The sequence below is a fragment of the Haliaeetus albicilla genome, chromosome 1 (assembly GCF_947461875.1).
Source record: "Haliaeetus albicilla chromosome 1, bHalAlb1.1, whole genome shotgun sequence".
Classification (NCBI taxonomy): Eukaryota; Metazoa; Chordata; class Aves; order Accipitriformes; family Accipitridae; genus Haliaeetus; species Haliaeetus albicilla.
The window spans coordinates 56974527-56987242 of NC_091483.1; positions in this window are offsets into that span (position 1 = coordinate 56974527).

The window sequence follows — 12716 nt, forward strand, 5'->3', positions numbered from 1 at the left end:
AACTCTGCACTGTGCCTGTAACCTGTGCTGGAGGTCAGCTTTCCCAGAGCCTGCTGAAGAGCCGCGGGGAGGCAGTTAGGGGGCACCCAAAGTGGAAGAGGAGCGAGGCTGGTGCAGTAAGGGGAAGGCTATGGGAAGCCATCAGGGTATTGCTCTTCTTTGGCTTGTGGAAACACCAGGGACTCTAGAGCACAAATCATAGCTGGAATTCATGGGGTGTTTGTGTTTGTCTGAGGAGGGACTGTTAACACTGTGTGTTTGTGTAGCACAGTCTTTAAGGGTGAAAACTAGAGCCAGTTCAAACACTAGATGCAGTACCAGAAAGATAAAGATAGTTCAGATAAATCTCAGCACAGTCTCCAAACTGAAGCTTGATTATTGATCTCTATTTCTTACTGTAATTTTCATTAATACTTCTATTCAGAAGATAAATTTATATTTAAATACCCCACCAGTTTTCAACAGCCAATAGCATATTTTCAGTATTATCAAACAGGAAAGCTTGATCCAAATTCTTTTTTGGATTAAATTCTTAGGGTGCATCTGAATTGTTCCTTTAAAATTAATTGATTGTTGCTAACTAAAGAACTATCCTTCTCTGTCTTATTAAGGTCATACCTGAGACACCTTACCTAAATTTTTATTGTAATTGCCCAGTCTTGAACAATGTTTACAAAAAAAAAAGAAAGCTTATTGTCAAAAATCTTTCATGCGTTTGTCAAAAAAATGAGATGTGTTTGAGCTTTCCAGATTGAATGGTCCAGATTCTTTGTCTAGTTTGAATCGCTTCTGCAATACAGGAGTGGAAAGATTGGTGATTTTATGTAAAATAATACTAAAAAAGAGAGTTCCATATGGCTCTTCTATGCAGTGAAGAATACTTTGAAGTAAACAATGGAGACATGAGTGCTCAAGGGCAGCTGCCATGCCTGAGACAGAAAGTTGGGAGAAATTAAGAAATAATAAGCAGAATGATTTAGAAATTACAGTCTAGTGTCTACAAAGAACTTTTCATGTAGTGCTATATCAGCAATTTCCAGCAGAGTCTACAGGATGTTTATTTTTCACCAATATATTTACTTTAAAAATGAGAAACAACTTGAGTTTTGACTGGGGTTGAAGTAGAATATGCCAGTTTGTCTGATGCTTTTAACTTTGGTTTAAGTAGTCCTGATTTAAGGAATGAAAATTGATACCTTTGTGGATAGCAATGGCGAACAGGATTTTGATTAAGCCTCTGGGGCAAGTACACTTATTTTTGAAGGATTGGGGAGGAAGAAGGTTCTTTAAAGATCAGTACAGTAAAAATCTCAGTTTACAGCCAATTCAAATGACATGAGCATCACAAATCCCCTCCCAAGGTCTGGTGAGCATTAGGATCTCCAGACTCGGAGGAAAAAAAAAATCACCATATATATTACCCTTTATGGAAGATTTCATGAGAAATAGCTTAGAGGTGCTGCCTTAATCCTCCATCTGAGTACAGAGCCAGCTCACTCTGATATAGCAGCATCCACTAACAAGATCTTTCAAATGTTGCCTCTAGGTCAGATGTTGTCAGTGTGAGGTACCTGCATGAGGGGGAAGCATCACATTGAATAGAGATCGAATATGATGATAGGGATAACTTTTACAAATTTATATGGAGGATAAGATGGGGCTACTTTCCTTGAGAATAATTAATTTATTGCTTTCTTTAACATAAGGAAAGACTGACTACAGAACGTGGTAAAGGAATGGATGATGGAAGGCAAGAGAGTTTACAGTGGAGAAATCAATCACGTAGTACTGAGTGTTCAGCTGTGAATCTTTTGGTCCCATACACTGAATTGCAGGGGTGGAGAATCACTGTAATGAACAAATTTCTCTAGTGAATAATCTGTAGATGATACTAACCAGCATATTTACGCTATACCTTAAGTGTTTCTTTCATCTTAATTCTAAGTGCAAAAAGACTTGAATTCACCATTGTATCCTAAAAATTAAGTTACGTGTAGATGGTTTACATTCTCCATAGTTTGCCTACAGCTAGTTTTACTTGTCTGTTGCATGAAAAAAGTTGTCTTCCTCTTACAGGACCATTAAGTACACTTGATTATATTGATTAGACAAAGGACCTGTATCTGTTTTTCTGATGTCTGCTATACTGCTGGGAGTATAGATATAAAAAAACCCAAACCATCATGGTACAGTGTCCTGGTCCTTACCCTTAAACTCAAGAAACAGGAATGGCCATAGCTCAGGAAGTGGTATCGTGGACTGTAAGGTATATTAATTGAAAATGTTAGATTTTCTTTTGGATAAAGTTGAATGCAAAACTGGTTAAATTAATGAATTGTTATGAATGTTATCAAGAAAAGATCACTGACTCTTGCTTCCGGTGATTATTTAAGGAAGGGAAATAGCACTTTATTTATGACAGAGGAAAAAAGACAGAATGTATAGGTAGTTTTCTTAAAAATGTGCAGCTGGCAGAAAGCAGAAACTCTGCAGTATTTGTTAGGGCAAACTTTATTATGGTACTTCACTACCCATTAAGGCTAAAAGGAATGAACAGCACAGGAATTATGATTAGACTGACAGCCTCTTAATCTATCAAGATATTCTTTTATTACTATTTCCATGTAATGAAGTTTTTGTTGGCGTGGGAGTCAAGCAGACATTCTGCTTCAAATTAACTGAAGCAGCAGTAAATAGTGCAGGATTCAAGGAGTCATAGGAAAGTATGGTAACTGAACTTGTAAAAGTCATTCCTCTTTTCTTCTTTCACCACTGACTCTTTACAAACAGCAGGGTAATTCTATCATGAGGGCCCAAATCTTAACTCATTTCTTCAGTGGAATCCACTGCATGTTTTCAGTTTTATTTTCAATGGACATTAATACACATCCTCTAGAAAGCTAAGACCTCATGTAGTTTAGCACTTGGACGTAATTGGCAACCATCTGTTCAACAGAGCAGTCTTAATCTGAATATTATGTTATGTTATGGTTTTTTTCCTTTCATAGAGAAAGGCTAGAATCACAGGTATACAGTTTGAAGTAAAAGCAGTTACTTTGGTTCACAGTGGTCTTTAAATTTTTGCCAGACCTGTAATTTTCAAACTTACGGATCTATAATCTTAAAACAAAAACAAAACATGCATTGCAACCTTTTTTAAAATCACAGTTCATCTGGTAATAACTGCTATATGCTCATATACATAATGCCATTCTCTTAAGTAATTTTCATATCTTTAAAATTGCGACTGGCAGACCAGCAGATTCTGTGACAAGCTTTGGTGCAGAGAAGATCCCTAGCATAAGACTTCATAAAGTCAACACATCCTTTCTCTGGCTAGTATGTTTAATTGTGTTAGTTCCTTTCACGATAAATCTGGGAAATAGTTTAGGTCACCAAATCCCTTCATGACACACTTTATTCTGTTGTATCACACAACTTTGTGCTGTTGTATCACAACTGTCCAGAAATGCTATGCTAGTTTTACTTTCATTGTTGCCTGTTGATTGCAAAAGATTCAACAGAAAACTTCCTACAGAGTCACATGCAGTAGTGCAAGGAGCTGGGGCTGGTAACAAATCTCCACTGCAACATCATCAAGTAAGTCACTAGCCAGCGTCAGATGAAAATTAACACTGAGATGATGATTGCTAAAACCTGGAAATGATTCTTAGTAGACTACAGAGGATACAAGGTAATAAACAGAGATGGCTGCCTCAAGGGCAATGAGGCTGCAGGAGTGCTGCCAGCCGGTCTCTGGGAGCGTTTACCTACCTTCGTAAGCATTTGTGCTCTCCTGAGGATGTCATCACCTTGGGCTGCTATCCAGCAGTGCATGTGGGAGAATAACTTTGTGCTCTGTTGAAGCAAGGAACGCTACAGAAATAGCAGAAATATTTGGCAAAGCCATGCTGGAACACCCAAAGGGTGAAAGCTGTGAAAATTCAACATGTTTGCTAAATAGGTCTCCTCTTGTCCGAGTCAGTTAAAAAGTCTGCCAACTGCCACAGCATGTATGGCACAGAGACTTCAAAGACATCAATACTGTTAATCTCTCACTAAGCATAGAGATGTCTGTAAAGATGCCCAAAGAAAATGATGGTAGGAAAATGGTTAGCCTCCATCTGTGGTGCAACAGCAGTTCTGGGGATCTGCTTTGATTCAGCAATGATCTAACTCAATGCTTCCTAAATTTGTGGTATCTGAGCCTTACACAGACTTCTGATTATCTTGAGGTATTTTTTCTTCACATTAGCATTGTAAACAAAAGGAGGTTTAGAAATGGATGAGTGAGTGTCTTGAGAAGCTTGGCTAACTTTCATAGTATCTATGACCGATTTAAGAGCATTTAGAATAACAAGTAAATTTTAAACTTAGTGAAATTATAATGATTTATCTTTAACTTAACAAAGGAGATATAGTTTATGGTAATGTAATAAAAATAATTTTGCAGTATATTTGTTAATATGGCAAATATGTACATAAAATGTTAAGCATGTTTTGGAATTTTATGAAATGTGAGATGAAGCTGTATGGAGCTTAAGAAATGTGAAAAGTTAATATTTGACAAATGGGGTCATCTCCAGCACTTGCATGTAGGAAGTGCCTACAAGGCACCATCATGGAGGAATCCCCCAAACCCTCTCCAGTAATTCAACATGCTGGGGTGCCTCTCTAAAGAGCCTGTACACTACTGCAGGCAGCATGGGGAATAAACATGCTGAGTTAGAGATATGTGTGCAGCTGCAGGCCTACAGTCTAGCTGGGATCACGACTCCCATGACTGGAGTGTTGCAACTCAGTAAACTTTTACAATGAAATGACTGGTCTGGTAGATGAGGGGACAGCAATGGCTATTGTCTACCTGGATTTCAGTAAGGCATTTCACACTGTCTCCCATAAGATCCTCATACACAAGCTGTTGAAGTATGGGCTGGATGAGGAGACAGTGAGGTGGATTGAAAACTATCTATCTGAATGGCCAGGCATAGAAGGTGGTGATCAGTGGCACGAAGACTAGTTGGAGGCCAGTGACTAGTGCTGTACCCCAGGCGTCAATACTGGGTCCAGTCCTGTTCAACATCTTCATTAATGGGACGGAGTGTACCATCAGCAAGTTTGATGGCGACACAAAGCTGGAAGGAAAGGATGATAAGCCAGAGGGTCATGCTGCCATCCAGAGGGATCTCAACAGGCTGGAGATACGAGCTGACAGGAAGCTCATGAAGTTCAACAAGGAGAGGCGCAAAGTCCTGCACAAGGGCAGAAACAACCCCTGCATGAATATATGCTAGGGGCCACCCAGCAGGAAAGCAGCTTGGCAGAAAATGACCTGGGAGTCCTGGTGGACACCAAGTTGAACATCAGCCGGCAATGTAACCTTGCCACAAAGAAGGCTAATGGTTTCCTGGGCTGCATTAGAAAAAATATTGCCAGCAGGTCGAGGGTGGTGATCCTTCCCCTCTACTTGGCACTGGTGAGGCCACAACTGGAGTACTGTGTCCATTTCGGGGCTTCTTTCCTACAAGAGAGACCTGGACATACTGGAGAGAACCCCATGAAGGGCCAAAAAGATGATTAAGGGATTGGAGCATCTCTCCTATGAGGAAAGGCTGTGAGAGCTGGAACTGTTTAAACTGGAGAAGAAAAGGCTCAGGAGGGACCTTGTTAATATATATAAATACGTGATGGGAGGGTGCAAAAAGGACAAAGCTAAGCTCTTTTCAGTGGCGCCCAGGGACAGAACAAGAGGCAATGGGCAAAAACTGACACACAGGATGTTCCCCCTGAACATCAGGAAACACTTTTTTACTGTGAATGTGACTAAGCACTTGCTAGGTTGCCCAGGAGGTTGTGGAGTCTCCATCCTTGGAGATCCTCAAAAGCCATCTGGACATGGTCCTGGGCAATCACTTCTAGGTGGCCCTGCTTGAGCAAGGGGGTGGGACCAGATGACCTCCAGAGGCGCCTTCCAACCTCAGCCAGTCTGTGAGTCTGTGACAATACGGTGTCAACACAATTTCTATGATAGTGTGTTTACTGTAATGAGAATACAATATCTGCAAATAAAATGTGATCATTCAGATAGATTATAATGAACCAGTGATTGAGATGATTATAAATATCATATTGGGGAGTTAAAGTAGTTTCTCCATGAATGAGATCTCTGAGGAGTTTTGTTGTTGCCAAGACAGATTTGTTGCATGCATCATAAATACTCAAATTCTAGTTTGTAAGAAACTAACAGATTTTTGTAATAAAAACTGTTTAGCACACAGCTTGTTGTTTATATCGTCAAGGATACAGTATTTTGTCTACCATTTTACTAATTTTTTGACTGTTTGGAGTGACAAAACCAATTACAAAACATATTCAACTGTTTTGTCTTTATTTAGCAGTCACTAAAAGAAAAAAATTAGTACCCATCCTTTGGACTCACTGTCGGTTGTTAAATCCTTATTCATCATAAGCTCTCACTCAAACACTACAGCTTTGTGTGTTATAATGATACTTGCTTTATAAGTGCTTTGATATGCAGAGAAATACTTAACTACTGGCATCTGAGCTACTATCTATTGAAATGCTCAAACTCTGTAGGGTTTCTCATTTACTCTGAGACCACTTTATATCTCTCCGACAGCATAAAGTGGACACATCACATTTATATTCATTTTCAGGCTTCTTATCACTGCCAGGCTGTTGTTAAGTTGCCTTAGTTTTGATCTGCACTCAAAAGTTCTGTCAGGCATATAAAATACCAAATGGGAATCAGCAATATTGCAGATACAACCTTTTAATGTTAGGCTGAAATTTTGAAGAAAAAAAAAATTACCAGTCTAAGTGGGTTTCCTTATGATTCACCTTACTGGAAAGAAGAAGTATGTATATTGTGATAGCAAGTTTGGGTAAGTGTACAATATAGTCTCGAAGTTCTTGTTTTACTTTTGGAGTTCTGTTCTCTGTATAATACCTAAAAAAATACTGAAGAAAAATTGGTAAACATTGAACTGTGCAGGTAGGGCACACTTCTAACTCTGCATATGCTGTGCAGAATGATATGGCTATATTAGTTTGGTCTTTAAAAAAAAATCATATTAAATACTTAATATTAGAAGAAAATATCCCTGGGCAGTTTATCTTCATTAAAAAAATGAGTTTCAATACATTGTATAGAACAGTACGTCTCAGGAAGAATTTGTCTGAATACTTGCAGACAATTAGGTATGTTGTAAAACATGTTTTATGTTCCTTAAGTTGGAAGGGAATCCATGTTACAGGTCAGGAACAGAAGGCTTGCTTAGAAAGTATAAAAATATCATACAAGCTGATTTTTTTTCCTTTTTTTTTTTTTAGATATTGAGAGCATAACTTTTCCTGCCATCTCTTTGCCATGAAAGACCTTGAAGTACACTGAACTTACACAGTAGTTATAAGTTGCCATCAGTAAGCATCAATAAGCAGATGTGGATGCAAGGAATCTAGTCCCCACAACAGTTTAATTCAGTGAAATGTAAGTGGTAGACAATAGAAATGGAAGGATGTTATATCATCCCATTAAGTATTTAAACAAACTTGGATGCCTGGCTTAGTCACAAAAAGAAAAAATCCTAAACAGGAAAAAACCCCAACCCATTCTTTCAGAGCTTTCCCACAATTCATAACATTCAAGCACAATATACTGATTTCACTGGTATGAGTGCCTGTACTCCTATTCCTAATGAGATTTTAGCTTGTGCAAACATTCTGATATTGCTAGACTTTTTCAGATGCTTTTTATTATCTATTCAGCTACATCAAATTTCTACTTCAAAGCAAATATACTTTATGCTCTCTCAATAACTTTCTTCAGCATGTAGAAGAAATACATGTGAATGATTGATTATTTCAGGATCAAACATATGTCCCATTGCATGATTTCTGACCAGTTTTTAAGAGACTGAGTGCTTTTTGATGTTCATGTTACTTAGAGCTCTGGGCAACACCCGTCACTGTCATTCACAAGATGGATGGTTGTAACTGCTATTATGTTTACTGTGTGCAGTTTCAGAGAGTCACTAATATAAATGTTGTATGGTTTATTGCTTCATGGAAAAATGAGCCTCTTAATGCAGCATGGCTCTGGCTATTCTTCATTACCTGAAATACTGTGGAAGAGCTTATATGTCTAATGAGAATTATAGATTCCGTGCAGAGTGTACAAAATATAATTATCACTGTTTCCAGAATATAAAAGGGTCTTATTCATCATGGGCAAAAATATTCAAGCAACATTAAGAAACTTCATTCTTACTTATTACGCTGACTGCATAGAAAAGTACATAATATTAAGGAAGGAACCATAAATCTTCCCATTTCAGTAGGTCTTTTGTGAAACATTTGTTTAATCATGAATGAAGGTGATGGTCTGTATGGCAAAGCCTTGTGTCCAAACACAAATATTGTCTGTTTTCCTCCCACTGTTTCTGTATATAGACATGTATAATTGATGATAACAAATACAACCTTGTCTTCCATTTTTCTAGTAACATGGTACAAGAAGACTATAGATCACAATCTAACTATCTACTAAATGTATCCAGGCTGCAGAACACTAGGAAAAATTAAATAATATTTGGCCCACTGTTTAAGTAGAGGTTACTGTTTAGACCTGGCTTTTCCTCCGTACTAATGTATTTGTTCAGAAATATGACTGTGCATATCTATGTGTCGTACAACATGACTGCTTCTCAGATGAGAATAAGTAACAGATAATTAACATCTACTAAAGTTATAGTTGACATTATGGCGTTATCATAGACTTTTAGGAAAAATCTAGAGGATTTAAGTATCTTTATATATTTTCATAGTAAAGTGGTACAAACAAAAGGGCAGAAAAGACTTACAGAAGTTACGAGAGTATTTTGGTAAATGTATTTTCATTTGAAATATGTGGCCATCTTGCACTGAATGTGACACAAATTTCCACACATTCAAACATGGGCAGCAGCTTTTCAGAAGAACTAAAACAAAAAGACCTTTTACTGTTTAGAATCACCTTCAGTTTAGTTGGATTTCATAGATCGAGCTTTAGGTTTTTTTTTCACTTAGATTAGTCTTAGTCTTCAAGAAATGTTCTCTCTAACTGCTAGAGCTAATCTCTGACATGAAAAGCTGTGTAACCACCATATAAGACCAGAATGTGTGACTGTGTTTTATCACCCGCAGATGTTTAATGAGATTAAATTCCATCTTTTCTTCATTGCTGCAGCAAAAGTGAGGGGCAGTGGGAACTTTACCACATGATGCTAAGTGTCTCAATTTTCTCATAGGTTTAACAATAATTTTCCTCTGTGTCGTGTAAAGGAGCTAGGCAAACAGAACAAAAATGTCTTAATGACTTGGGGGCCTGTAATAAGTGAGAGATGGAGAAGGTTTTCTGCACAGTAGCTAGGGGAAGGAAAAGACCAGATTCCAGTTTAACAATTATTAATAAAATAATAATAATAAAGCTTAGATCCTATACCATATGTGAATATTTATATTGCACTGGAGATAGGACTCAGACCTAAGCCATCTTTTGCTAAGATGAGTGAAATAACCACTGGTTTTATTGCCATGCTTTCTCCTTCTGTCTCTTGCCATATGGTCAGTGAATTATTCCATGGAATGACGAATGGCTTATTGGAAAGGGTATTGTGAGACCTACTCAGAATATTCTGTAATTTGGTAATTGATTTGCTGTCCATGTAGACAGGTACTAAATGCCTCCAACATCATGCATCAACTGCCTTAATGCAGTGACAAAAGTTAGGTGACACATAGGTGTTGAATTCCTTTTCTGAGTCTGTCATTACATATTAAAATAGTTAATGAGCACAGTATGACTTTTAAGGAATTGAAATCAAATAGATATAACTGCTGAATTGGAGAATTTGTGTGTGAATATGCTTTGAAGCTTTTCATTCCTCAGATATGCAGTATGCATACTACTGTTTTTTGAAAAACCTTGTGACCTGTTACAGTCTGTCAGTAACATCAATAATATGTTTACAGACCTTTTGTCCTTCATGGTGTTAAGGCCTCAATTTCACGGATGATATAAAAAGGTAAATTTTCCTCTCTTTATTATTTTTTATGATCTCTTTAGCTAGAACTAACCTATTTTTAAGATTAGAAAGATGCTCTGTGGCCAGAATAATATTGACTGTAGCCTGGTAGAGCTAAGAATGCTCTGCATTAACCTCATTGAAGTCAGTGAAATTATTGCCACTTATACCAGGTAAGAAACAGAACTATTGCACCAGGAAAGATGATCATGGATAATTGCATTATTTGTTAAATGGATGGCGGGCTTGCACCCAAACTAGCAGAAGAGTGCTAAATCACTGAAACAAGGCAGCATTTCTTGAGGGTCTCTTTCTACTTTAATCTGATTAATAAAGCATACAAGCATGTGTACCTGCCTAGGTTTTCAAAATCAACAGTAGAAGAGTAACCAGGGGTATATTGGGGGAGGGAGGGGGAGTGACAAAACAAAACAAAAACCTTAGTCGTTTGTCACTCGGATCTCTTCATTTATCCCTAATTACCATAGAACCCTGTTCACTGGTGTTGCTGATACTTGCATCACAAAGCACTATAGAAGAGATTTATATAACAGCCTAATAAATGAGAATTTCCAAGTGAAATTGGCTCTTTTTTCCCTCCTGTAAGCAGGAAAAAATGCAAATTCAGATAATAAATCTATAGAATGAAGTCACTTCACAGATGTGTTAAATCAAATTAAGAGCGCTTTTATAATATTGAGCAAATGGCAGCTGTACAGAATTACTCATTTGTAAGCCTCATCTATTATAGTTAATTTTGCTGACTTCAAGTACTTAATTTACATTTGTTAAACTAGCTAAATAATGTAGGAGGCGGTACGAATGGTATGTTTGTTCATACTAGAATTTATCACGTAGCTTAGGATACAAGTGTTCTGCACACTTCGGCATTTCCTTGTTTTCCTGGTAGCTTTAATCAATGAAATGGAATTTCTAAAACATATCTTTAAGACTGATTTTATAGCTGGAATCTACTTTTTAAAGTACAATCAGACTGTGGTAAAAAAAATCCCACCAGGAGAACACAGAAGGTACAAGAAAGTACAAGGCTGTCTTAACTGTTTTGGTTTCTTAGACATCAGAAATAGTCACAGCTTCTTGACCCTTCTTGCAAAAACATATAAATTGCTATCCTGTGGGTTTTCCCCCATTATATCTGTTTCTTTGGAGCACGCCGATCAGAATTTTAAAATTGCACAACACCATTAGTAGGATTAGTATGGCTGGTGTTGCAAGTAGAAGGAGGACACATAATCTTTCAGGTTCTTTTTTCTAATGATGCAAGCACATATTCATATTTTAGGAATATATATGTCACTGTTAGTTTTGGACTCTGCAGATAGCTAACCATATAGGTAGCAGGTAAGCTTGCTCTTGTTTTTGATTAAAATTAATTCTGGTACCAGAGTTTGTTGGGAATACTCAGGTGCTAGCATTTTATTGACCTTGGTGGAAAAAAGGGAATGGGTTTTCCTGTGTGCTACTTGACCTGTTTTTCAGGATTGGATGGAATGCATAAATTGAAGAAAACAACATTAAAAAAAGGGGGGGGAGCTCTTAATATATAATACACAAACTCCCATCACAGATTTTCTCTGCAAGAAGTTCTTCCAGCAAAAATACAGAGTTTTAGTTATTGCTTGGCAGAGGGAAAGTAAAGTTGTCCACTGAAGACAGTATAAATTAAATTGAAATATTGGTTAATGACATTGGATAGTTACCATCTTTTCTGAGGTCACTTTTGTAAATTGCCTAGCAGAAAACTGTATATAAGAACACAGAAATACCCAAAGGTGGTTTGTGCAGTTAGTAGCTCTCAGCGTTTCTGTTTTCAAAGTGCTTTTTCAGCCTCTCCCTAATTCCTAATGTTTTACTTGCTTTGTGACTGTCACCAAGCCCTGAGCTACTGTGTGACCATGCTACTGTCACATCTTCAAGATTACTCATGAAGGGTGACTTCAGATGCCATGATGTGAGGTTAGTGTTATTTTTTTCCTCACATGCACATGCACCACTTTTCTTGTTTTAAATTTCATCTGCCATCATCTTATTAATTTATTCACAGAAAAGGTTGTCAAGCATTGGAACAGGGTGCCCAGAGAAGCAGTTGAGTCACCATCCCTGGAGGTATTTAAAAGATGTGTAGATGTGGTGCTTAGGGACATGGTTTAGTGGTGGACTTGGCAGTGCTAGGTTAACAGTTGGACTTGATGACCTTAAAGGTCTTTTCCAACCTAAATGATTCTATAATGTTTATTGCCCACACTTTGTGTCATAAGGGCCTTCTGTAATTCTGCAGTTGGTTCTTGCCTTTACTACAACTTTTATATTGCTGTAATAATACTAACATAACTATATATATTTTAACATTAATAACTTTTGTGTCACCAGCAAACTTCGGTGGATCACTCCTTACTTTTTTTCCAGATCATTTTGAACGCTTTGAACAGCACAGGACCTATCATGCGCTCTTGCGCAGCTCCACTGCTGACTTCCTTCTTTAAGAAGTACTCCACCCACTACAACTGACTATTTGCTTCCACCCTTTTACTCCTGTCTTTTACATTTTTTTCATTATAGTAGGACCTTTTTTCAACCCCAGGCTGATTAGTTTCCTCAAAAGCCCTGGTA